Here is a 25,851-nt window from a genome sequence, read left to right on the forward strand (position 1 = left end):
TTATTAAATAAATGATTTATGATTTCTTTGTTTTTATGGAACATAAAAACAAAACATTAAAAAATAAAATAAACAAATACAAACTATATAAAAAAAATTGCAAAACATTAAAAATCATATATATTAAACAAAACAATAAAACCAACGTCATATATATTAAAAAAAAAAAAAAAAAACAAAACTAACTCATTCAAACCAACTTAGGAAATAAAACATTGAATAATATATAATTAAAAACCAAACATAAAAAACATAACACAACGTTTTTAATTATATATATTAAAAAAAAAGCATATAACATAGTGATAAAAGGGCCGCGGGCAATGTAATGGTGCAAGTGGAATATGTAAAGATATAAGTGAAGCCGTAAGCATACAACACGATGGTAAGGAGTAATGATATGGTATGATGGTCACGGCAAATGGTATAACATTTAAATGATATAACGATTTAACCATAACCTTCAACGTATATCATAACAAATGTTTGGCGTATTATCACACAACCATATGATAATAACCATACAGTCATGCAACAGCCACGTAATGACATATTGTATGCAGAGGTCAGTGCAATGAGAACGCACGATGACGGCCAACATCAACAACAAGTGCAACGCTACAAGGAATGATCAGCCATGAGTGCCACGATGGACAGCACACAGGTATGAGGAGGACACGGTGGTAAGGCAGCGTTTAAACATTGGGTAATGAAGCGGCGGAAGGACAGCCATGAAAACGCAGCTACCAAGTAATGAAGTGCCGGGTACAGTGAAAAACGGTCATAAGAAACCCTCCCGGCATTGATTCAAACCACATTCTTCATTGCCAAAGAGCTCAGAGAGTTGTGTGAAGCCGAGACGTAGCAAAGAGGGAAGAGAGTGTGTTGAGAGAGTTTTTAAAGAGAAAGCTGAGTCGTATGAGCAAAGAGCCGAGTGTTGAAAGCAGATAAGGTGAGAGACTGAGTTAAATCCGCTCAGAACTGTAGATAGGATGAGTTGCCATTAACCCACGGGTCTTGGTTGCCTTGACACCAGTTCGAAAGACCGGAGAAGGAGGGATTGAAGCGTTGTTTGCATCCCACGCGGCCAGAGACAGCCAGGTAACTCTAAATCCGGGATAACTCTCAGTCTACAGCACGTAGGGAAAGATTCAACAGATATTAATGCGTAGATTGTGGTGTGAAAACAATGGTAATCGGCCAGCATTTAAAGTTACATGTTGCATGCATAACACGATAGAGGAAAATAAGGAATCTAATGCATCCAACGCGGAGAGGTAGTTTGAATGCCGAGCACGAGGGTTGATATATTTATGAGCACTGTTGTTAAACCATTGTTGCATTTATTTGTTTGCCGAGAGCCAAGTCTCTGTGATATGCATGTAAATACGTTTTCATTGTGCGCAATTGTCATTGGCTGCCAACAGAGAACGCCTAAGTCATGGAGTGTTTGTGAATACGTGGTTGCTCAGAACAGAGTGTTGTGAAATGCATTAAATTAGATTTTGAAGTGCTGTTGTATATATGTATGAGCTGTAAACAGAGTGCGCATTGGTATATGCCGTGAAGACTGTCAAATAGAACAGAGGAATGCTGTAGGGTGCATGTCAAAACGAGTCAAACGCATTCATGCTTTACTGTGCGCCTATATATTCATATAGTTGTGCCATTGAAATGCCTGGATTGTCTGCAAACATGTTATATTGACTGCAAATCCTAGTTGAAAGTCGAGTATATATATCAAAAGCACCAAACCGTAAGCATTCCAATATGATAGTAAGGGAGGAATGAGATTTAAACAAAGTTATGGACATAACTATGATATAACATTGCGGAGTGCAAAGGTTATAAAGTTAAACCATAATCTTTGTGTGTAAATCGTATGGAATGGAAGGAATAAGTTTGCGGCACAGTCATGCACACGCCATATGACAATGATCACACAGCAGTGCTGCGGCCAGGTAATACAAATGATAATAATCAAATGTCATTGTAGTGAAGGGCACGAAAGCGGCCATAATCAACAAAACAGCAGCATGAATAAGAATGAGAAACCATAAGCACCACGCAGGCCAACACACAGGTACGATGGTGACACGGTGTTATGGCCGTCTGCGGGTATTGGTTGATGGAGCGGCGGATAGGATGCTGACAACAATATTGTTATCATGCTCATAGGCAACAAATGTGACCTTCGTGCTGTGCTTGATCATCACAATAACAATCTCCTTGGATTGAAGCCACTTCATCACAATCGATTTTTTTTTTTAAGTCGATGGCAATTCTCAAGATAAATTGATTGTTTTCATTTCATGCTTGATTCAAGAGATTTCTGCTAACATGTTTTTATACAAAATGATCATGTTTTTTTAGTCTTGCAGTTATAAAATCCGAAGGCATCAAAAACTGGAAAATCTTATGCCATGGCTTAGCCAAAGAAGATAGACAGAATTTTTAGGTGCAGGAAGGGCGCAATCCTGCAACTGAGAAACCTTATGACAAACTTCACTGTTTCACCCAAATTTCAAATAAGCACAACTTTCTCATACGACATCGGATTTCGACGATTCAAGCGTCATTGGAAAGGTCTTGGCGAGATCTACACAATGAGAAAGCTTTCAAAATAGTTTGAAACAGTTCAAGATTGACGAAATTGCTGACAAGACATAACAGGTAAAATGAGGCACTAGTTTTGAGACAGGTAAATATTCTTTTGGTTTTTCTTTCAAGAATTTGTTTCATTAGTACCAATTCTCAGTTTCTTTTTGTAAATTTCATAAATAGAGAGATTGATCACCTCTCTATTATGATAAACTTACATTTCATTGCAGAAAAAGTACTAAGTTTTTGCAGGTTCGAGGAAGATAAACAAATGAGCACACGCAAACAGTGTCTTTTTAAAGACCCCATTTCAAGCATGAGGACATGCTTTCGGATAAGCCAAGGGGGAAAGTGTCATCATATCCATCACTTGCAAGCCTTTTAGATGCCAGTATCTTCATTGCATCCATGCTTCTTTAGTTAATAAACATTCACCTCATTTCCCTTTACATTCGCCATCATGACTTCATACATGTCTACTTTTCTGAGTCGCATACATTTTTACCTCCATTCAGTTCATCTTTTTCCCTCATGAATAAACCATCCATATCTCTACATTGCCTTGATTTCCTTGCCATAAAAACTGTTTGACCATAACATCTTGTATCTATAGTCCTACCAATCATTTGTACGAACTCGCGTTGACTGATGTGGGATTCCTTAAGGCCCACCTTTCAACAAGTCTTGACCCATCGACCTCAGCACCTTATCTGGGATAAAGACTAGAGTCACTATTAGTACCTTGAGGCTTGCATGCCCTAATGGCAAGTCTTCTCGTCAACGGACAATGGGAATACATTAATGTCCCTTGTTGTTGGATCTTGCAAGAGGCTCGACATCAGCTCATTCATTCGCACTTCGCAAGATGTACTTGGGTACCTTGGCACTCATTGACATTAATGGTGAGTTTGCCTCGCATTGGTTAACGACATTCATCAATGGTCGGTAATCCAATGAATTCTTTCCATGTTCGACATCGAGACATTCATTCACATGGAAAGAATTGTGCCACGATATGGGACGAGATGAAGACTATATGACTCAGGAGCAGATTACTTTGGAACAGTTTCAGTAGCAGTAATAAAGGATCTACATTCACAACTTCATCCATCATATATGTAACCAAGACACAGATCACATTCTTGTATTCTTCATTCCATGATTTAGCAGCAGGAGCTACACATTTCTACATATACACAGCTTGTCCACCCAGGTAAGTAAAGGTATGTTCTTTCATAGCTTTTTATCATACAATTCCTTTAATACTAAAATTATAATTTTTGGAAAATGTTTCACCATGTTCATATTCACATCCATATTCCATTATCACCTTCCATATGTCATATATATCCTTTCTACACATATCATCCTACCCAACATACTTTTTCTAACCAACATACTTTTTCCAAACAACTACTATTGCATTATGATTCAAATGTTACATGTTTTGCAAATAATGATCAAAGAAAGAAAGGTTGATTACATGTTTTCAAAGACTTTTGATGCAACACAAAAACAATGAAAGTATTGTTACACAAGAACCAATACTAAGTAAATTTCGGTTGTTACACAAGAACCAACCAAACTAATATGTTGCACTCGATTAAATGTTTTCAAAGTCTTTTGATGCAACACAAAAATAATGAAAGTATTGTTACACAAGAATCAATACTAAACAAATTTTGGTTGTCACACAAGAACCAACCAAAATAATATGTTGCAAGCAAATATTTTTAAGAGAGAAGACTTTGCAAAAAAGGAACAAAGTTGTCAAAAAGGAAAATATGTGAAGTTAAAAAATCGACATCAGCCAGAGTTCATGTAAAAGCAAGACAATTCAAAAGATCAAATCATGATCAATGCAATAGATTGCATGAGGACATGCAATAACTTAAGTTGGGGAGTATGTTGGGCCTCCAAATTAACCTTAATTTTCACTCCATTTTCACCTTTTATCCTCATTTTGTCATCTCATTTCACCATATTATCATTACATCACCCTATATTTCTATTACCATATGAGTTTATATTCTCATTTTCCAAAGTTATTAATTTCATGTATTTAGAGTGAATTTATGATTAAAAGTTAGAGAAATAACATGTATTTGCTTATACCTAAAAGTGGCTTGAGTTTGATGACATGTGTAGATCATTTGGAAGCTTCCAAGGCACCCTTATGTGGCCTCCCAAGATCAAATTCGAATTTCAATTCAAGAGGTGGACCATATTCCAAGGAGAAAGATCATGGAGATTTTGATGTGTCATGGGATTTGTTTCTAGTATTTAGGGATAAGTTGCGACAAGTGTGGGTCTAGTAGATATTTAAGGGATCTACATTTATTGAGTAGATATCCCTAATTCATGTATAAATAAGAGGAGCATCCTCCAAATCATGTAATGAAGGAGAGGAGAGAGAGAACAATTATCAGTTATTCATTAGCATTAGATTTATGTTCATTCAACATGAATAATACCATTTTCTCCAAATCATGAGTTATGAGTGTTGTTTGATTGTTAAGGTGTAATAGTTGCTCATGTGTGCTAATTGAGGAATGGAAGGATCCCCATACTAAGATAAGTGCACTTTGTTGTAAAGTAATGTTGTGAATATACTAATTTCAATTCTAATGTTCATCTTATTTTTTTTTTTTGTAAATACTTGTAGATAATTTTAGTATGAATTCATGTTGTGGCCATGTTTTGTTGTGTGAAGGTTGATCTCCTTTCAATAGCTAGTTTTGATGTGAGAAGGAAAACCAGGAGCTCCTAAGTTAGGAGTCCCTTCTTCATGAGCTAGATTAAATTGAAATGAGATTTACTTTCTTATATGCTTTCCTAGATTACATTTATGTGAATATTGATTCCCTTTCAGTATCTAGAGATCAAGTCCTCCTAAGTTAGGAGACTCTTCTCCATAACCTAAGAATTGAATTGGAAACAATATTTACTTGCTTTCATTTACATGCTTTCTTTCCTGCTTTCTTAGGTGTTTGGCAATGTTATTATAGAAAGATGGTAGAAGGACAACCAGGACTCTTGAACAAGAGACTCTTCTCTATCTTCTAAAGTAGAATAATTCCATTGATCAAACATTATTTTTATGCTTTCATAGAATAGATCTGATAGTTTAGATTTGTAATATGCATTTCCATTCTAAACAAACTTCTTACACCTATTTCATCTAAGGTCCCATATATATTGGTTTGCTTCTAAGTTTACGATTCCTCGGATTGATAAATTAAATGATAGTGATTTAGCAGACAACTAAATCGCCCAACAAGGTCAAGGTAACAATTGACTCGATTTCACCATCAACTAATCATACCTTTCCCGAAGAGAGTGAACATGATACCACTCAAGCTATTTTTGTTTCTTCAGATTCTAATTGTTGGGTTGTGTTATATTCTTTGCACGACTAGCCCACATAGTTAACCAGGGAGGTGGAGCCCCCCCTTCGTTGCGTCGATTGCATAGTGGGGGGAGTCATAAGGGGTTTGAGGGGTGTATGTAACCTCACTATATGGGGTCCGGGGCAGCGCCCCAGAAAATTTTGGTTTTGGACCCTATGTTAGGCTAGGAGGACCTACCTATGGTTTTGTGCATGATTTTCACACATGGTTTTGGACATGATGGTTTTCGGTCAATGGTTTTGAACGTGATGGTTTTCAGTCCATGGTATTGGATGTTTTGGCATGTATAAATATGTATTGTAACATTGAAAGGAACATAATGAAAAATCAATCTGGTAGTCCCGGTTTTGGGATCCAGGGGAAAATATCTATGTATATGTGTTTTATGTGTTATGCTCTCACATTGTTTATTTTTTGTGTTTTAGAATTTGTATGCAGGCAATTTTTGTATGGCATTAAAACCTACATTTGGTATCAAAGTTGTTTTAGCTTCAAGGGGACACCTTTGTTGCTGAGGGGTTTCGCTCAGGCCTGTGGTAGACCCTATTCAATGGGAGACCTGCGAGATCGATTGTAGTGGTGAAAGAAGATGCCGAGTAATGGAAAGATAGAGATCGAGAAATTTAATGGTCAGAGTTTTGAGTTGTGCAAACTCAAGATGGAGGATTTATTGGCGGATAAAGATCAGTGGATCATGGTAGATCGGGGTAATAAACCAACACGAGTGTCCGATGAAGAATAGAAGAAGTTGGATTGGAAGGAAAAGAGCATAATACGATTGTGTGTCTCAGATTTAGTATTGCTGACAGGGGATGCTACAACGAAGGCTTTGTGGGAAAAGTTAGGGACTTTGTACTAATATAAGTCTCTGGTGAATAAACTGTTCTTACAGAAAAAGTTGTATAACCTGAGGATGAAAGATGGAGACTCGGTGACAGGGCATCTAAATGAATTTAGTACTGTGGTAAGTCAGTTAACATCTATTGATATTAAAATTTTAGATGAAGATAAGTGCATCAGTTTGTTGTGTTCTCTACCCGATTCGTGGGATAGTTTGGTTATTACAATAGGTAGCAATGCAACTCCCTTGCAGTTTGATGAAATAGTCTCATCCTTGCTCGCAGAGGAGATGAGACAGAAAAATATGGAGAGCTAGAAAGGTGATGCCTTGTTTGTATGAGGACAATCCTAGAACATAAACAAAAATAATTCATCGAGTGGGAGATCTAAATCTCCAGGAAAACTTGTAAAGGTGGTGTGCTGGAAATGTGGAAAGGAAGGGCACTACAAAAGGGACTGTAAATCGAAAGCTCTTGATAAAGGAAAGGGATCTGATGATGCTCCTTCTATAGAGGTGAAAACCACCGTAGATGAAGTTGGGGATGTGTACTTGTTATAGACATTTTTGTGCCTTACAGCATGGAGCATGAAATGTCCATAATCTAAGGGATCCAAAGTCCCTAAACATGTTGTTCCTACCCCTAGAGGAACAAGGCTAACAAACCACAGCAATTCACATAAGTTCTCCACCTGAAACTGCTAAAAAACAAGTCAATTCAGGATCATGTCAACTGCTCCACTGACCATCTGCGCTGAATGTCAACTGCTCCACTGCCTACCTGCGTTGAATGTCAACTTCAACACTAGCTACCTACGCTGAGCGAGTTTGGACATGTGGCAGACTCATTCCTCAAGGTGTCATAACCCAGGAAGCTTCCAAAATGACACTTGCCTCAGGGAATTCGACTGGTGATGAGTAAGAGGTTCCAAATCTCCAAGTGGAAGCAAGAACCTCCAAGTGGAATCAAGAACTGATAGAGGGAGAGGACACTAGTCAGATCTCAAGCTGACTCATCCTCTCCCCAAAACATCTATATATGGATCTCTCCTCCATGAGATCCGGAGGCTGGAATTTTGTTATTGCAAAGAATTGCTGTTGGTTTGAGACTGGAATCATTGGGTGCTTAATGCTTTGAAGGGAGGTGAAGATAGGAATTCCATTCTGCTGGGAAGGAGATGCTGGATTGGAGCCCTCTGGGTTGTATCTCAACCTGAACCTTGTTATTTATCAATAAAGCTATCTTGGTTTTCTCCTATATACTGATGTATCTTTGATGTATGATTGCATTAGTGTATTTGATTTATTTCTAATCCTGAATCATTTATGAATATGAATATCTGTCTTTGTGTTGTGTTCTTCTCTTGTCTCAAGTAGCTGTTCTCTTGTCGCAAGTAGCTGTTCTCTTGTGATCTTGCAGGAAGGCAAGTAGTTGTTCTCTTGTGGTTTTGCGAGGAGGCAAGTAGCTATGAACACCCAAAGAGAAGAGGATCTAGATCGAGGGACAAACGGAAGACACCGGTAAGTCCATTGATCTCTCTTCTTTCCCATTTCATAAAGGAAGAAACCAGAATAGTTGTCTCTGTTTGTTGCTAAGGCACTGTCACACCTTAGGTGGATAGGATCGTCCTGCATAGGCATTTTTCCCCACAAAAGTACTTGGCTTCTTCAAGTACACATGTAGATCATGAGGCATTGTTGATTGACTCAGGTGCATCCATTCACTTCACTCCCCATAAAGAGTGGTTCTGTGAGTGTGAGAAATACGATGGTGGTGATGTCTTCTTAGGAGATGATAGGAAGGCTAGAATTTTTGGTCGTGGAAAAGTAAAGTTGAAGTTGTAAGGTGGAAGAATTAGAACACTTCCAGGTGTTCTAAATATTCCTTCATTGGCGAGAAATCTGATTTTTCTAAGCAAGTTGGATGATGCAGGTGTAAAAACAGTGTTCGAGAAGGATACCTACAAGATGGTTCAGGGGGCACTCGTATTGATGCGGGGAGTTCGAATTGGAACTCTGTACAAGTTACAAGGTAGCACTGTTGTTGATGGGTGCAATAGTTCTGTGGTTATTGAAAGTGGAGCAGAAAATCTAGTGGTCTCTAGAGAGAAGACCATGCTATGGCATCAAAGAATTGGACATATTTGAGAGAAGGGCCTTCGAATACTTCATGGTAAAGGTATGCTAGAAGGTATGAGTAATAGCTCTCTGGATTTTGATTTCTATGAAAATTGTGTATATGGGAAGCAGAATTAGGTGAGTTTCCTCTCTAGTGGTAAGAAGGAGAAACATATATTAGAACTTGTGCACAGTGATGTGTTTGGACCTGTGAAGGTTCCATCACTGCTTAAGTCTATGCACTATGTATCATTTATAGATGACTTCTCAAGGAATACATGGATATATTTCCTTAAGAAGAATTTGAAGTCTTTGACAGGTTTAAAGAATTTAAGGCTTTGGTGGATAACCAGACATAGAAGAAGATAAAGGAGATGAGGACAGATAACAGTGGAGAGTTTTGTAGTAAATAATTTGAAGAATTATGTAAGAAGTGTGGTATAGCACGGAAGAAGACTACTCCATATACACCTCAACAAAATGGAGTTGTAGAAAGAATGAACAAGACGCTGATGGAAAGGGCAAGAAGCATGCTCAATGGTGCCAAGTTAGGACATGAATTTTGGGTAGAGGCAGTGGAAACAATATGTTACCTGGTCAATAGATCACCTTCATTAGCATTGGAGTATAAGACTCCACAAGAGGTATGGACTGGTAAGAAACCCTCTCTTTCACATCTGAGGGTATTTGGATGTGATGCATATGTACATGTTCCAAAGGAGAAACTAATCAAGTTGGATAGTAAATCTGAAAAGTGCATCTTTATTGGGTATAAGGATGGTTTAAAGGGTTATAACATTTGGAACCCAGTAACAAGGAAGGTTGTGTATAGCCAAGATGTGGTGTTCAGAGAGGTAAAAGATGTTATTAAACATGAATTCCAACCAAAGGAACCTGAGAAGATAGAGTTTGAGCTAAAGGAGGAAGAATCAGACTCTACAGCAGAGGAGGAATCAGAAGATGAAGACCCACAAACTCTGGGTGTGAGAAGATCAGTTTGAGAAAGAAGGCAGCTAGAAAGGTATAGTCCATCTGCTTTCTATTCAAATTTTACTTTATCTATTACTGATGATGATCGCATAATTGTGAAGGAAGCAGTAGATTCAGAGGATGGAAAACTATGGAAAGAGGCCATGGTTGATGAAATGGCATCTTTGCACAAAATTGAGGCTTGGGATCTGGTGGAGTTACTGGCTGGAAGGAAACCCATTGGCAACAAATGGGTGTTCAAGAAGAAGACAAATTCAAAAGGAAAGGTGGAGAAATACAAAGCTCGGTTGGTAGCAAAAAGTTATTCCCAGGTGCCAGGAATTGATTTTGGTGATTTTCTCCTGTTGCCAAGGTAACTTCTATTAGATTACTTTTATCTGTTGCTGTTGCTTTTGATTTTGAGGTAGAACAAATGGATGTGAAGACAACATTTTTTCACGGGGATCTGGAAGAGGAGATCTACATGATGCAACCTGAAGGCTTTGTGGTGAAGGGTAAGAAAGAACTGGTATGCAAGTTAAAGAAGCCTCTATATGGGTTAAAACAGTCACCAAGGATGTGGTATCAGAAATTTGATACATTTATACGGGTACTTGGCTTCACCAGAAGCAAAGTAGATCATTGTGTGTATTTTAAATTAATTGGTGACCGTGTTATTTATCTGGTCTTGTATGTGGATGATATGTTGCTAGTTGGAAAATGACAAAGAAATTATCGAGGATTTGAAGACCCAATTGTCCTCTAAATTCAACATGAAAGATCTTGGCGTTGCAAACTATATTTTAGGCATGGAAATTAAAAGAGATTAGGCAAAGACGAAGTATGTTGAGACAATAATGCAAAGGTTTAATATGCAGGATAGTAAATTGGTGAAGGTTCCTATTCCTATAGGTGTAAAGTTATTTGCTGAACAGTTTCCCAAGACATAAGAAGAGGAAGAGGACATGTCCCATGTTCCATATGCAAGTGCAGTCGGTAGCCTAATGTAGGCGATGGTCTGTACTAGACCAGATATTGCACATGCAATGGGAGTATTGAGCAGGTGTTGGGTAGTGGAGGTTCCGTGTAATAGTTTTGGGGCTTAGAGCCTATAAATTAAGATGAAAATATTGTAAACTTCTGAAATATGCAGAGTGCGAAATGTAATAGATCGAGTCAAAGGAATGTCCACCCAAGAAATAATATAAAATAATAGGAAGTAAGTCAGCTTGTATAAATAGAGCAAGGCTCTAAGGGTAGAGGGGAATATATTTTGGGTAGGTACTTTTGGATCTGGAATGTAATGGGTTGTTGAAGAACGAAATCTTGAAGCATTTTTAAGTCCGAGTCAAGGGTGTTGGTAGGTAGATAGAGGCTCTGTAGCTGTGTGCATAGAGTCCTAATAGAGTCTGCAGCTGTGTGTGCGGACCCCTACAGCTGAGTGCGCAGGGTGGATCTGGGTGAATCGGGGAAAGAATTGAATAAAGATAAGTTGATTTTGAAATTTTGTGTTAAATCTGAATTATTGCGGATCTTGCTAATTTATGGTTGATATAATTGTTTGATCTATGCATATATGCTTATGATATGAGTTTATGCAAATCTGTATCCGTTCTAAAGTGATTGAACAAGTTATTGTTAAGGGACAAATTCCCCTAGGGTCTTTGGGTTGACACCCTAGCAGATCAGAGGTTGTCTATATAGAGAAACACACATTCCATACAACCATAACGCTAATATAAGCAAACTCTACGATAACGGGTGTACCTGAGGTCCTTCGTTTCAGAAGATCCTTCAAGGGTCCAAACCCTTCTTGGAGTTCCTTTTGCTCCTTCAACCTACAAAACCATCAATTCAAGAAGGTACATCAGTATATGGACTAAACATCATAAAGAAATTATCTTCATAGTATATTACAGGTAGTTAGTTATGCATTTAGACAACCATTCACATATGGATCATAAAATAGATATCATAAACATGAAGAAGATTTATATCAGGAACAAAGACAAGTGTTTCTTTTATTATAGACAAATAAAGTACAGAAAGGAATAATTTCACCTGAGTCGTCCTTTTACAGGCTCCAAGTAGAACCGTCCTCCAAATTCGTCCAGTCTCAAGCCTTTAACAAACTCCTTCCATGACTTACTCCATGATATCACAAGTAGTAGATGGACATCATCACACAAGGAAACAAGGGTTTCCTGTAAAATGGGGGAAGTGCAGGAGGCACAAGGATCTTCCGACCTGGTCATTGAAATCTCATCATAATAATCTTTCTCTCTCTTCTCTCCTCCTTTAGGCCTTCCCATTGAAGCCTTTTTATACTTCTCCCAAAGTATTTTTTTAGTTTGGAGTTCATTAGGAATAGCTGGGCCACGGGCACTAACAGGTGATCAGTAGGTAAAACCTGTGATCTCCGCCCGAAATTGAGATTTTTTTTTTTAAGTGTTTTAAGACATATACACGGGTTGGGTATACACAGACCCGCGTACATAGGTGTTTAGCTCAGGGCAATATCGCGTATAGGGAATAAAACACTGTTTTTTAAATTTTGGACCAGGTCTGGAAGGAGGGGTTGCCTTGGGCCATGAGTTCAACATCACAAACCTCCAGAGTGAGATTTGGAGCTATAACAGATGCCCCCTAATATATGAGGTCAGAAGGGGTACAAGATGGCCGAAATGTATTAAGCAAGCACATGGAAAGGAAATCTGTCAAAAACTGAGAAGGACTTTACCAGAGTTCAGCATGCCAAGCCACAAAAGGAGAAAAAAACGAAACATTGTTTGAGGTAGGCATACACATGCTCAGAGAAAGTAAAGCATGTATACATATCAAGTACAAGCGAATCCACTAAGTATACAAGTATAAAAGAATTGGAAAATACATAATGGATCATCTGATCATGATCGAACAAGTACATGTCTGAATATCACATATAAGAATGTCAATGATGCTGAAGAATGAACTGGATCACTGATATCAAAGACTGATCACACAAGGTACCAAATGAACAGGATGGAATAGGATGGTACTACACTGCAAACTCAGGTGCTTGCTGTCACACGGAATGAGTTGTTCTTGCGGACAAAACCGACCTCCCTAGTATCTAATGATATCTAGCGACAAACAAACCAATCAAACTCTATCTTTCACTAAATATGCAATTTATAAATACAGGTAAACAAGTGCTTAGGCCTACCTTGGGTCCAGTGCAAGTTTGTAGAAGCCTCGCTCCTTTGATAAAAATGAGCTCCTTTATGTAGAATCTGCAGACACAAACAAGCACACACATTAAATAACACCTGAAAAACCAATATAATAAAGCATATCCATCATAATGATCAAGGAATTTATGAAACAAATCACGTAAGACAATTTGTTGAGAAAAATGAGTTTGATTGTATTAACTTAAATCAAGAAGAACTTTACAACATGTGCCTTGATGTTGTACAAGTTCTTCCGAGAGTCCAGCAAGAAGTTTCCTCTACTTTGACAAGTTCACTCACTTCCCAGTGAAGGCAAAAGGTGTGTGATCTCTCCTCTCAAGCTTAACTAGGGAGTCTCAATTCCACCAACATTTACCCTTAGAAATGTTCATCTTCTAACCTCTCTAGCAACCAGCCCACTACCTTAATTTATAGTGCAATGGAGGGAAGTTACTAGGTCCACCTTTGAAGGGATAAGCTCCTCCTTCAAAGGGATAACTCCTCTCATCAAGGGATTAGCTCCTTTAGTTTAGGGATGCATGAACCACCTAGGAGCGAACCATCCACGTCAAGAATCCTTCTAGAATCATCCATAATTAACCATAAGTAAGTTTTTTGAAGATAAACTTGCACCTTTTTTACTTTTACAGGGGTCCGCACCCACCCCTTTAGAGACAAAGTGGGCAGGTTCGCAGGTAACATGAACAATGGGTGCGGGACCACAGGCAATAGTAGGAGAAAGTGCGGAACCAGAGATTTATTGTTTTTTAAGGGACTTTCTCTCTTTTTTAAAGCTTGACATGAAGAGCTGAGGTTTGGGACTTGCCAAGGAGGACAGTATGGATGATGATGGGCCCATACTAACTGCAAATTGTCATGGTGACAATTATTTTGTGTAACAGATTGCCCCCTAAAGTGAAAAGTCTGTAGTAGATAAGGGTTTCATGTATCATCTAAGAAGAGTGAAGTACTTTATCATTTCGAGGATTATCTTTTGGAGAGCCCAGTTGGAACCTGTAAACATTCAATACAAAATATATATATGAGATCATATCATCACTGAGATAGGCATTCCCATACTCAGATCAAAACTAACTAGCAAACTAACTACTGCTCTAATACAGGAACGATTTTGCAATACATCATAAGCATATACACATGTAGACATAGTATGGACACACCCATCTGTTTATGAATAGTCTACAGTATAATGAATACAAAATTCCTCGCAGCCTGGATGGCGGAAACTAGATCCAGGGTCTTGATTTCTACTTCCTGAAATAGTACGATTCTATCCATGTGAATTAATGTGTCGAAGTCGAACATGGTAGAAACCACTTGATTACCAGTTGATGATGTAAACTGTTAACAAGTGTGAGAGAAACCACCATTAATTTCAATGGCTCTCAAAGTACTCAGTACCATCCATGAGATATGAATAGATGTGTTGATGTTGAATATGTCACGGAGTCCTTTGATTGAAGGTAAATGATGCAACCTGTCATCGAAGGCGAGAAACCTGTGATTGAGGCATGTAGATCCCAAGGTACTGACGATTTCTAGATCATCTTTCTAGATAATGAGCTGAAGTCGATAGAAAGCGATCCATCGCAGGCAAGCCCACAACATTAAATCATAGATCAAGTTTGAAGAAATATTATTGCAAGGACTGACTAAGGGATGGTAAAGATGGATGACAGATATTTTGCAGATGAATGGCTTATTTGCACTGACCTCTTGAACACATAACGACACAGTAGATGGTTTGGTGACAATTGACCCAAAGTTAATACCCAGAAACTGGCTGAAGACTTTTAATTATGGTTTGATCAACTGTTAGGAAAAGGATTTCCCAACCCAGGTGAATGAAAAGTGCCATGTTCAAGAGTGGTTACAAGGTTTTTCTGAGAAAAAGTAATGACAAACAGGCTCATTTTCCTCTCTTTTCCCCCACCACTTCTAGCAAGTACCTCTTTATTTTTTAACAAGCTTGAGGAGGATAAAATTTGCTTGATTATAAGCTCATCCTTCGGATGAGTCCAACTTAGTTTAAATTCAAACCCTAAGAAGGAGTGGTCCATTCCTATTTGTAATTGAACAGGTCCTTTACTGTTAAATTTTAACGAGTCCAGTATAGGAGAAACTTGGCATTTTTCAATTTTAGGGAGTCTGAAAAAACTTAAGAAAACTCCATGGTTGTCCTTTTTCGTAAATTTGTGTCTCCCAAGCCTGAAAAAAGTATAAAATAATACTTGAGAGAACCGCTTGATCATTATGACCAAGGAGTACTTTTCATAATTAGTGTCTATGATCTGAAAAAGTAAAAAAGCGATCAAGGACACATCGTTTTATTACCAATATCAAATTTGAAACGACAAAAATCCAGCAATCTTTTCGTGTTTTTATGGTCAGAAAAGGGCTGTAAGAGGACCGTCTTTTTAGTTCCTTTTTAATGAGTTTAAAAAGAAAAACTCGACAATCTTTTCATGTTTTAGGAGTCAGAAAAGAGCTTAAAGGTGACTCTAAAGTTTTTTCGTCAAAAATGATCAACTTTACCTGAAAAATCTGTTATCCTGCACAAAAACCGAAACATTACTCATACCTGCTTAAGATAGATAAAAATGTTTCAAAAGTCAAAGTAAAAAATAAACAAATTAACAATTTATTTATCCAAAAAACTTATAAAAAGTAGTTTTACCAATTCATTTTTACCATTTGACTTTTGAGGTGAGAAAAGAGGGCTTTTGGTTAGAAACTTCCTGAGAAGATTGCGGAAAATCCAACCATTGAAATCGAACGCTGTCTCCTCCAGGTAATCCACATCATCCTACTCTTCAATTTCAACACTTTGAATTTGATTTTTATGGCTTTAGATTGATTTTTTGGGAGTTTCTAGGTTTAAAAACTCGTGCGGGGGGGGGGGGGGGGGGGGGGGGGGGGTCCGCAGGTGTAACACTGGGGACCAACGGACCCCGAATTTTTGGCATTTTGTCACACGGAATGAGTCGTTCTTGCGGACAAGACCGACCTCCCTAGTATCTAATGATATCTAGTGACAAACAAACCAATCAAACTCTATCTTTCACTAAATATGCAATTTATAAATACAGGGAAACACGTGTTTAGGTCTACCTTGGGTCCAGTGCAAGTTTGTAGAAGCCTCGCTCCGTTGATCCAAATGAGCTCCTTTATGTAGAATCTGCAGACACAAACAAGCACACACATTAAATAGCACCTGAAAAACCAATATAATAAAGCATATCCATCATAATGATCAAGGAATTTATGAAACAAAACACATAAGACAATTTGTTGAGAAAAATGAGTTTGATTGTATTAACTTAAATCAAGAAGAACTTTACAACCTGTGCCTTGATGTTGTACAAGTTCCTCCCAGGGTCCAACAAGAAGTTTCCTCTACTTTGACAAGTTCACTCATTTCCCAATGAAGCCGAAAGGTGTGTGATCTCTCCTCTCAAGCTTAACTAGGGACTCTCAATTCCACCAGCATTTACCCTTAGAAATGTTCAGCTTCTAACCTCTCTAGCAACCAGCCCACTGCCTTAATTTATAGTGCAAGGGAGGGAAGTTACTAGGTCCACCTTTGAAGGGATAAGCTCCTCCTTCAAAGGGATAACTCCTCTCATCAAGGGATTAGGTCCTTTAGTTTAGGGATGCATGAACCACCTAGGAGCGAACCTTCCATGTCAAGAATCCTTCTAGAATCATCCATAATCAACCACATGTAAGTTTTTTGACGATAAACTTGCACCTTTTTGACTTTTACAGGGGTCCGCACCCACCCCTTTAGAGACAGAGTGGGCAGGTCTGCAGGTAACACGAACAATGGGTGCGGGACCACAGGCAATAGTAGGAGAAAGTGCGGAACTAGAGATTTATTGTTTTTTAAGGGATTTTCTCTCTTTTTTAAAGCTTGACATGAAGAGCTGAGGTTTGGGACTTGCCAAGGAGGATAGTATGGATGATGATGGACCCATACTGACTGCAAATAGTCATGGTGACAATTATTTTGTGTAACACCAACATATAGAATGTCTCCCTAAATGAATGCAACATATAGGGTGGAATGGTATCAACTAGCAGCAACAGGAGCAACTGTCAAGTGAACCAATTAATGCTGATGCAACCTGAGGTCTTCACCGACCACCGTGGTACATTCTGCACTATGGGAATAAATGATTTGAAGTTGACCATGTGAGAAATCGTTTGATTACTGGTCATTGATGTATACCGTTAACAAATGTGAGACTACTCACCGATAATGATAATAAGCGTCAAGGTACCCAGTACAATCTAACAAGTGTGAATAGATGAGCTGGAGACGAACATCTGTAAGAATATATCAATCAAGAGAGAATGATGGTTTCCCATTGTCAATAGTGAAGGATCTACTACTAATGACTGCAAACCTCAAGGTACTGCCAAATGGACTCTAGATCTCTGCCCTAGAGTAATGAGTCGTAGTCGATGGGGAAAGATCTGTTAGAAGGAAGGCACTAAGGCATCCTTCATCAATCTAGTGCGAGTGTAACCCGTAGGCCAATAATGTGGAAGGAATTGGATGAAAAAGATGTAGTAACCTGACTGAAGTACATTTCCGACGTACCCAAGATGTGGCTAGTGCATGACAGAAACCCTCTAAACCAACCAATAACGAAAGCTGACACAGAGGCGAGGTATCCACCAATAGGGTCAAATGGAAACCAAGGTACTGCATGAATCCCAATATGTGATAATGTACGCTGACATTGAACACAAGGGAAACCACTTAGTCAAAGACCCATGATACTGATCGATGCTAAGCACAAGGTGACCTATCAATAATGAAAATAGGGCCAAGGTACAGCTCTAGGCCTGTCGTCAGAGCAAGATGTCGTCGTCGATAAGGACAAGACTCGCCAACAAGAAGTCAATGGGGACCTTCTCAAACCGGCATGAGTAAAGAACCAATATAGCTGATGTGATGATAGACATGATACTGACAACCAGGGATGGCCGACTGGAAAATGAGTCAAGAGACACTGCAGAGAGGCCGACTCAGGCTAACTTCCCTTGAAAAAAAGCACAACTCAATGTGACTATGTGGCAGCATATGATGACTCTGTATAAGTTCGCCATGCAGGAGCCGCAAACGAACCCTCCATATGATTGGAAGAGATAACCAATCGGGGGAGAACTGACTCAATAACAAGGTTAAGGCGTACCTAAGTCAAACTAAATCCTGCCCAAATGGAGGAGACTTTTTTTTTGAGTGCTTTGTTCAAGGGAGACACGACTAACTCTAGCTTCCAATGATAAGTGGAAATATTGTCGCGTTCTTGCTCTTTTTTTTGGAATACATAATTTTTTTGTCTTTTTCTTTTAAGCTAGAAAAATAATAAAAGAATGCTATAGTACAGTGGAAAGAATGAGTGTCGGTGAAACAAATGATCTAGTTCCTAGGATTGGAACATTCCTATGCTCAATGCAGGGAGGTGAAAACTGGTCAATGACACTCAAAGGTGTGTTCCTTCCATGGGTCAAGGTGTGTCAAGTTGCAGAAGTTAAAGGTATGCAAGTTTGATTTTGCAGTCGTCATGGTCAAAAGTTGGCTTAAACATGAGTCCAAGTGAAGCTGGCTAAAGGCCAAAAGGTGCAAATGGTCAAAATGCAATGCAGTAGTACAACTCAACACAAAGGAGCCTCTAGGGTATAAGGCTAGAACGAAAGCGAAGAAGCAAAGAGGAATGAGTCTTGATCGCATAAGTCATGGTAGGACTACATAGGACTCCCAAGCCTACTCAAATTGGAGCAGCATGGGCAACAAATGTCAGTGAAGTGATAACTATGATGCCCATGTAAAGGATGGCTTCTACCATCGTGTCATGATTTAAATAATCAGCGAGTGAAGATGGTTTACGAACCATAACACAATGGGATCGACCCTATGGCACATGTATCAACAGATGGAGGCTAGTATGCATAATGCAATGGAAAAATGGCTTCCCTAACCTATATGCCAGTGAGAAAACGATACCTGCCATGACGGGTCAGCAGTCATGGAACCGTCAAAAAACCGTCGAAAAAACAACCAAAATGTCCTCAAAATCAAACCATTCTCGACATTCCAGGCTCCCAAGTTAAAAGTTACATGAGGCCAAACAAAATAAAATTTTGAAAAAAAATTTCATTTTCAAAACCTATAAAAGAGTTTTTTGGACTCGCCATCTTCACCATTTGAGTTTGAGAGTAGAGAAGTGGAGCAAAATAAGTAACTTTTCCATATGCCAAATTCAATCGTTCAGATTCTTCCAAAATCCCCAGGTAACTCCTATACTTGACTTGCAATTGATTATGACTAGTTTTAGAATTTTCAATTTATGTTTTATTGTTGAATTCTTTGTCAAAAATTTCATTTTGGCGTATACGCGGGTTGGAAATATGAAACCCACATACACGCAGGCCCTACACGCGATTGTGTGCAAATGGACCCGTGTATATGCCACGAACATTTCAAACAAAAAAAACTAACGGTTTAATATCTTTTTTCCTTCAGGATGCCAGTCACTTGGTGAGAAAAAGAGCATAGCACAGTGGATTATGAGGTCATGAATGATCCCAATGCTTTGGATGCCTTACGGGGATGTGGTTTGCTAAAATTCTTAAAAGTGCCTAATATGAAAGCAAACACACGTTTGCTTGAGATGATCATTGATTACTGGAGTATTGATGATGATGAATTTATGATTGACCAGATGCCACTCAGGATTTCTTATCACAAGCATTTCCCACAGGGGAGAGGTAGAACATTCGAGGGGCAGGACACGAGGCAGTCTCTCGATCGAGGACTGCATACATATCTATTGCCCGAGACATCCAGAAAAGGTTGAATGTCAGATTTCAATCACACATGTGGAGAGTCTATCCCTGAGGATAATCCTGTTCACCATAGCTAGAGTGAATGGATCAGCTTCTCTGCACCAGGCATGACGGCTAACCATGAGCTTGGCGGTAGACTGTCTCACTACCGTATTCAACTGGTGTACTCCTCTTCTAGCCAGTTTGAAAAGCCAGCTCCTATCAAGAGAGGGCAGACCGAAAACTTCAGATATGGGACTATTCTGTGTTCTTTCTTTTTTGAGAGGGTCCCCGCACTCCGCCCTAGGGTAGCGGTTTCCATCAGCACCCCATGAGATCCACGCATGGGCAGGTGGGCTGACCTGATAAAACGTCTAGGGTGTGGGGACATCCCATGGACTACATTTGATGATAACTTATTTTCCTGGTGGGATCAGCAAATCATTGCCATAGATGACTACCCTTATGCTGGGTTGGATTTCCGAGGAGATCCCAATCTAGTATTACCACCGACCGCAGCATGGGGCGACATTGGTAAGTGTTTTTTAATTCTATGATTTTTTTTGTGATTTTTCAAATATAAAAATGAAAAAATGTTTTTGATAGGATTCAAATGATTAATATGATGATCATGTTCCAGATATTGGGCCAGTATGACCAGATGATTTCCCATGGCACAGACGTTGCGGCTGAGGGGCCGAAGAGGCAGCTACAGACACAGAGCGACTACTTCACACAATCCAACGGCACTTAGTGAGACTCACTCATGGAGTACCGATGGTGGCAGTAGAGGATCTTCTTGAGGATATGCAGTGTCATGTGGTTGGCATGCCACGTGACTGGGTTCGCACCTTTAGGCGTGTGGCCAATGCGATAGCTACCTACTTAGCTGCTCATCCTGAGCCGGGGCATTAGATGTACCAGACATGATTACACACATTTGAGTCCCAATTTTGTATATTCGTTTTGGACAAAATTATGTACACTCGAGATGTTTTATGATATAGATATAGATATAGATATAGATATAGATATACAGTTTGACTTTTTGATGCTTGATTTTATTGTGATGAATGATTGATGTGCCAGTCTAATGCTTTATTAGCATAGAATCAGCTAATCAATTATGAGATCTTGGAATGTGAAAATAATTAATATAAGTAAATGATATTTGCAACAACCTCACCCTTAAATACTGGCGATATAAACATGGATCCCTTACCCGATAAATGTTATTCAATTGTGACACTATCAATTGTGAATCAAGATAAACTACCAATGAGTTGATTCCGTGAGAAATTGCCTCTAATAGTAAATTAATGATGGCAGTATACTCAACCATATTATTTGAAGCAGGACCAATGCATACTCCCCTTGATACCATTAACTAACCAGTTGGATAGTAGAGTACCTAAGTTGCGGAAGCGAGGTTCAGAGTGTGCCTACTAGCACCATCGACAAATCCGAAATAGACCAAGTCATCCATCAACACCTGCCACAGCAGACCAAAAAGTGCTGATATCAAAAACTCTCGATGAGATATGTACAAAGAAGCCATTGCCTAGCTACTACTTAAGCAAAGTACTTCTTGAGGTAGAGCCCATTTCGGGGCTCCGCCAACTTGTTTCCCTCAAAATCGATTAACTCATACGACCCTTTTTCTAAAACTCATTTAATAATGAAGGGATCATACCACATAGGCTTAAACTTTCCTACCCCCAAGGTGTCCTTATCTTGGTCAGAGACCAAGACAAGGTCACCTTCAAAAAAGACTCTAGGGTACACAGCTTTATCATACTGCGTTTTAACCCTTTTCTTATGAGCCTCATTCATCGTGGCGACATCTCGATGCTGCTCATCGAGATGTTCCAAGTGAAGGAGGCGCTTTTCGAGACTAGAAGTCTTTGGAAGGAGCTCAATAGCTAACTTAAGAGATGGAATTTCACATTCGATAGGAAAGATAGATTCCATCCCATAAACTAACTGAAAAGGTGTAAAACCAGTAGCAGTCTTCACGGAGGTTCGGTATGCCCAAAGAGTCGGATACAACATAAGATGCTAATTGGACCGATTTTTGTCAATTGTCCATTGCAAAATCATCTTAAGAGTTTTATTGACTGCCTCAACCTGTCCATTGGCCTGAGGATAATAAGGAGACGAATGTTCCTACCGGAAACCCAATTTAAGAGCTAATTCAGACATTAATTGATTCTGGAAATGACTACCATGGTCAGTGACAATCTCTCTCAGGATACCGAATCTTGAGATAATCTGATTAAAAAGGAAGAATGATGTCGTTTCACTATCATTTTTATAAGTGGGCATGACCTCAGCCCACTTTGTAAAGTAGTCTACAGCCACGATAATGTACTTTTGATTCTCCGCTGAAGGCGGATTACAAGTTGTAAAATCAATACCCCACTTAGTAAAATGACCGACAGTGATAACGGGAAAAAGAGGAGCTGGATGTGCACGCATCTTTCGAGTATAGATTTGATAGGGGTGATAGCGTTTGACCGCTTCAACATAGTCTTTGAAGAGTGAAGGCCAAAAATAGCCGGCAGCAAGATACTTTGGGTTGTAGCAAGCCCTGATAGATGACCACCACAAGCTCCAATGTGGCAGTCATTGAGCACTAACTCTGCTTCCTCTAAGGTTGAACAGCGCCAAAGGATTGAATCAACCCCTCGATGATATAATGTATCACCTATGATAACATAGTTCTTGGCTAGGTGATGTAATTTCCGGCGTTCATCCTTAGAGAAAGTAGAGGGAAAATTCGAAGTCTGGAGATAGACAATGATATCTCCATACCAAGGGTTGAGTGAAGAGATAAGGAATAAATGTTCGTCAAGGGAAATTTCCTCATAAATGGTATCCTCTCCACAAGGCAGCTCGGAAATTAGCTCGGCGAAAACCATGGATTTCTTAGACTTGGCGAACAAGAACTCGAGATAAAATTCTTTAAAATGACAATCCATCGGTTATATTTGCCCCCAATCACTCGCCTACTGAGGAAAAATTGAAATGGATTGACCGCCACTAAGACAAAAGTTTTGCATAGCAAGATATAATGATGGAGCCGCTGGACAACATGAACAACTACCAAAGCCAACTTCTCAACAGGAGAATAGCGAAGTTCAGGACCTATTAAGCCTCGGATCAAATAATAAATCACATTCTCCATGAGAGCATCATCTTCTTGAACAAGAACCATACCAATCGTTGATTCTGTTGTAGTGAGATATAAAAGGAAGTCCCTACCATAATTCGATGGACTCAAAAGCAGGGGCAGAGACTGATGCCTTTTTCAAGGCATCGAACGACCACTGCGCAAATTCATCCCACACAAATGGAACTCCTTTCCATAGAAAACGCATGAACCCTTTAGTGATCTCGGCATAATTCGCTATAAACCGTCTTAGGAAATTAGCCTTCCCTTGGAGACTCTGAAGTTATCAAATTGAGGACGGGGGAGGCAACTGAATTATTGCCTCAACCTTGAAGGGATCAACCTGAATCCCTTCATTTGACACGATGAACCCTAATAACCGACCGGACGTAACCGCGAAAATGCACTTGTTTGGATTCAACTGGATTTTATAAAAACGACATCGCTAAAAAACCAATCGAATATGACTAGGGTGATCAGTTCTCTTTCGAGAACGAGCAGCGAGATCATCCAAGTATGCTTCGATGATATGTTCAATTTCATGGAAAGCATATGACATGGCCTGCTAGAAAGTAGCTCCAGCATTTTTAAGACCAAAAGGCATCTTTCTATAGGCAAAGGTACCCCAGGGACATATAAAAGTTGTCTTATGTTGATCTTCAGGATGGATAGAGATTTGATTATAACCAGAAAAATTGTCCATAAAGGAGAAAATCTCATTACCCGCATACTCGTCAATAATCTGATCGATGAATGGCGAGGGGTAATTGTCCTTCGGACAAGCTTTGTTTAGGTCTCTAAATTCTATGCATACTTGGATTGTTCCTTGCTTTTTATCTACTGGGATTGGATTAGAAACCCAATCAGTAAGAGGAATAGGGTATATGAAACCTGCCTTGAGTAGCTTCTTTACTTTAGGTTTAATGGCTGCTGATATAAATCTTTGTTCCTGATATAAATCTTGTATATGAGTACCTGCCTTGAGTAGCCTTTGAAAAACCGATTTGGCATTTTCATACATCTTGATCTCATGTTGAACTATAGATGGATCAATGCTAGGCATTTCTTCATAAGACCAAGCGAATACATCTCGAAATTCCTTGAAAAGGGCGGTGTAAACTTGAATTTCTTCAGGGGAACATTCAACTCCGATGAAGATATTCTCAATCACATTAGGGTCCCTAGAGATGTTTATAGGTATCATTTTTGAAATCACTGACATGTTACCTTCGGCACGAAAGTGTGCTGGAGCCAAAGGATTTGATACCATACAAACATCGCTAGTAAAGAGCTTGGAGAACCTAGACTCTACTTCCTACAAAGGAGGAAGAAAATATGAACGATGGTGTAAGTCTTCCCAAGGTCGATCTACACCCATCATTACTTCAAGGATTGCTTCTTTAGAAGGTAAAACCGTATCTAAGCAGTCCAGGGTGGAGGTGGAATCAAGTGTCTAGGCCGAGGCCACATCACCATCTAGCTCCTCTTCAGGAATAGGAGTAGAGTGGTCGTCTGCAGAGTTAACGATAGACTAATATCTAAGCTCAGCTGCAAACATAGGGAATGCCATTCCACTAACTTGTCCTTCAGCTAATGTGGTCATAGGTGAAGGCAAGGTCCAAGGGTGTGAGAAGTAATGAGTTTGGAAGAACTCTTTTTGAGGAGACTCCTTGGATGATGAAACGACATTGATTCTAGTGATAGGAGAGGGAAAATCAAAGGTACCCATCAATGAGGAATACATCCCAACTCCTAGATTCTTAGTAGGCGGACGACGGTTATCCACTAAAGGAACAGTAGAGTCAGAGATTGTTTGAGGATCGACTGGACAATAATCCAATTGATCAACCTTAACGATTTTCCCCTCATAAGGAAATAAAATGACACGAAACAGAGTTGAAACGACGGCATCCATTTTGTATACCCAGTTCCTTCCTAAGAGGAGATTGTAGTCTAGGTTAGCATCAATGACTTCTACTTCAATATTGATGACCTTCCCCCCAACACATATGGGAAAGTCCGGGATAATCCCATGTGGCTTATGAGAATGTTCATCAAATGCAGTCAAGACGGTAGGTGAAGGAACAGCCGAAGGCGATCCAATATCCTTCCAACATGACATCAACATGACAAATGTGGAAGCTCCTTCATCAATAATGGTACGAAAAATGTTAATTTTCTTCTATGTAAACTTTATTTGGAAAGCCATATGATGAGGGAGTCGCTTTTTGACATTTAACATGTCGAAAGTGAGCACTTAAGAGTTAATTGGATCAACTGCCCCAATCGCCAAAAGTAAAGCACTTCGTTGAGCTGGACACAACTGGAGAACCTCTAAAGCAGACATGGTGCATGGACTCTGAGCCAGATCCTCAACGATGGAGTAATTTTGGGTGGCCCTAGCATTAGGATTGATAGTAACGCATTTAGCAGAACCTTTCGGTATCTGTGGTACAGTCTCGACAGGGGGTCGCTCAATATGAAGGTCGGTATTTCCAGGAGCAGTTTTATCCTTGGAAGTTTTAGCTTCAGTGTAATCACGTGACCGAGTGGCCACATGGACATTAGAACCCATCATGAAAAAATTTGATGATTTCTCCCCTTCCTGGTTGCCCCCTGCGGAGGTACCAGGGTTTGAATTCGCGCCAGCAAGAAGTTGCTACCCTTGGGGAA

The sequence above is a fragment of the Pinus tabuliformis genome, chromosome 1_1 (genome assembly GCF_031772625.1).
Source record: "Pinus tabuliformis cultivar Carrire ecotype Pingquan chromosome 1_1, CPIR1, whole genome shotgun sequence".
Classification (NCBI taxonomy): domain Eukaryota; kingdom Viridiplantae; phylum Streptophyta; class Pinopsida; order Pinales; family Pinaceae; genus Pinus; species Pinus tabuliformis.